The following is a 3,642-nucleotide window of genomic DNA, read 5'->3' on the forward strand; positions in this document are numbered from 1 at the left end:
AAAAAAAAAAAAAAAAAAAAAAAAAAAAAAAAAAAAAAAAAAAAAAAAAAAAGATAGAGAAGAAAAGTAAAAAAATGAGAGAGTTACACTTAAATTTTGTATGAAAATAATATTATAATAAACAATATTTGGATTGTATGATCTAGTCGGCATGAAATATTGACTTATTTTTTTAATTTAAATTTTATTATCAAATAAACATGAAATTCGATTTTTATTGAGGTAACTAAGTTTATATTCAAAATAGGTAAAGACTCCATATAAGTGAGAACAAATTCGAAGGATGAAAACAACCAAATTTGGATCTAGATAAAATTTTAGCTAAGGCCAACCAAGTAAGTGTTCTTACTATTGGCTCGGTCGGAAGACTTGTCTTATGTATAATGACACGTACCCAGTGACCCTCGCACATGTCATTTATACTTTATGTTATATGATGATGTGATAACGTTATATGATAATGTGATGATTTTATACGATGACGTGATGACGTTAAATGATGATGAGATGATAGATATGATGATGTGATTATGTTATATGATGATGTGATGATGTTATATAATAACGTGATGACGTTATATAATGATGTGATGATGTTATATGATGAAGTGATGATGTTATATGATGATGTGATGAAGTTAAATCAAGTTGTGATGATGTTATATGATGACAATAATGATATTAAATGATGTTGTGATGATATTATATTATGATGTGATAACGTTAAATGATGATGAGATGATAGACATGATGTTGACATGATGATGTACATGATGTTGACATGATGATGATACATGATAACAAGAAGATATTGCTCACATTTTTAATTTCATCGAAGTCTACCCAATATAATATTTCTCTCATTTGTATTGGTTCATTCATGTACTTCCTTCTTACTCGTGTCACAAATAATTATTATTGAATTAAAAAAGGTAAGAAAGTTCTAGTCGAGTAATAATAAAAATGGAAACTAATCAAAATTTGACAACCCTTTTTTGTAACTAGTTTAATTTAGTTTTTATTTTTTCTTAAAAAATTGTAATTTGATGGCAGAATATAATTTTGTTGATAGCCATATATATTTAAAAACTCATAAATGCTTTATTTGAACATAATATTGATATGTATTTTTATTAATTCTATATTACACATCCTTATAGAAAGAAGATATGTGAAAATTAGCTTGAAATGGTTCGCCCGAAGTGTTAACCTGTGAAGATAGACCCTAAACCCTAAACCCTAAACCCTCCTTCAAATGTGATTTTACAATGGAGTCAGGTTCAATCTCTCAAGCTCTAGGAATGTTCGTATAATTGTAACAACCGTTCCAAAAAAAAAATTTAAAATTAAAATTAAAGAAATATAAATAAATAAAAGAGAAAAAAAAAAGGATGGGGACCCAAACCTCTCACCCCTTCTTCCCTAAAATAACGGTAAAAATAAACAAAGAGAAAAACAAAAAAATTGAAGCAGATTTAGTTTTCCAAGAAAGAGAAAAGTGTTTGAAGAAGTCAACCATATTTTACATTTTTTTTCATTTTATTGAATAATTTTTGTTACAATTTGTTGCTTTTTGAATTAGAAATTAAATGATAAAAATTTCCTCTAGTTTTAGAAAATACATCCGTGGCCATTTTTAGAGAAAAAGTAAGAATAGATTAAAAATTGAGAAGATTGAGAACATAATTGAAAAAAAAAAAAAAAAAAGGAAATACACCCTAAGAGAAAGAAAATATCTGAAAAATGTTAAAAGAATTTGAAATGGATGTCATGAAAATAATATTATAACAAACATTTTAAGACTTTATTCATGCAAAAATTCTAATGCTCGCATGAATTCTAACCCATGAACTATTGTAAAATGTAGGGAATTGAACTTGAAATTGATGTCATGGATTCGCATAGGTTGACTTCGTTACAAATGACAAAATCGAACTTTTTTAAGAATAATTGGTGACACTAGCTTAAGCTAATCAAGTAAGTGGCCTTACTATCGGCTCGGTCGGAAGACTTATCTTATGTATGACGACATGTGCCTAGTGGCTCTTGCATGTGTCATTTATGCTTTATGTTATATAATGATGTGATGATGTTATATGATAACGTAATGACATTAGATGATGATGTGTTGATGTTGTATGATGATATGATAATGTAATATGATGACTTGATGATGTTAGATAATGATGCGATGATGTTATATGATAATGTTATGATGTACGTGATGTTCACATCATGATCATGATGCATAATATTAAGATGATGCGAGATGTATGATGATGAAACGACTTAATATGACGATGTTCCATATTAAGATGTTGTGCATGTATTAAATGTCACGATGCATTTTGACGACAAGTTTTTAAAGACACAACCCTAGTTAAACGAATGATGATGAATGTATGAAGGTCAATGCATCCATGTTACGTAGAATAATATGTGAACGATGTATAGGGTTGTGTTTTAGATGATTTAAAGATGAAAACTATAGGGACCTCATGCATTTTAAGTGTTTATATGCATCGGTATACTTTCTCATTTATGATGATGAGTGCGGACGCGCACAGTATGACGATGAGGGTGTTCATGGGGAGCATGACACTATGGGGTTCCGCTGACCTCCGGACGTGGCTTACAAATTAGCTTGACCAGAGAGGGTCCAGGGGGTGTGCGAGCCCCTTAGAGATTTACACTCCACGTGTGAGTCGTGTGTAGAGAAGTACTACACATTCAATTTGTCCGAGACTAGATGCCACCCCTATGGTGATTTTTAAAATGATAGGTTCCAAGATCATGAGTTGTATGTGTTTGCATTCCCTAACCTCGGGTCACTTACTAAGTATTTCTTAAAATACTCAAGTCATGTGCTATTTTTTTTAGGTAAAGGCAAGGCGTTCTTGTACGGCTGACAATGGTATCACAACTTGAGACCATGACACATGCATGCGGTAGTCGCATTTATGTTCTTAGACTTAGACTAGAATAAGATGTTTTTAATTCAAAGGTTTATTTATTTTCCTTAGTCTTTTGTCGTGTTGTTTTAAAGGTGTTTAAAAAAAAAAAAGTAAGTTTATGGCTGTGTTTTAAGATGAAGGTTATGTTTTATGATAAATTTTTTAAATGTTTAATTCTGCATAGAGTTTAGATGATGATGATGGTAGCGACTGTAGGTAAGTGAAAATTTAGGATCGTTACAATAATAACTTTGATATTGTCACAACCAAATTTTTGAGATTTCAAAACTTGGGTCGAAAGAAAAAGACAAAGATCAAAAGTAAATAAAATAAAAGATAAAAATACCATAAATTTTAAAACGTAAATAAAGACAACAATACCATAATAAGATCAAAAGTAAATAAAATAAAAGATAAAAATACGGTAAATTTTAGACGTAAATAAAGACAACACCACCATAATAAAATACAAAACTAAATTGAATTACAAGACAGAGTTGTTTAAATTTATTATAAATAAGAAAACAGGATCGGAATACATTTACAAAATGAAATACAAATGGCTCAATATACAAAGACAGATAGGCGCTCTGGAACGACCCATTTGTGACCGCCCAACTCTTGAATTTAAAAATAATTAATAAGCAATCTATTGTAGGCTTTTATCGCATCCTTAACCTAGTAGGTA

The sequence above is a fragment of the Cucurbita maxima genome, unplaced genomic scaffold, assembly GCF_002738345.1.
Source record: "Cucurbita maxima cultivar Rimu unplaced genomic scaffold, Cmax_1.0 Cma_Scf00012, whole genome shotgun sequence".
NCBI classification, from domain to species: Eukaryota; Viridiplantae; Streptophyta; class Magnoliopsida; order Cucurbitales; family Cucurbitaceae; genus Cucurbita; species Cucurbita maxima.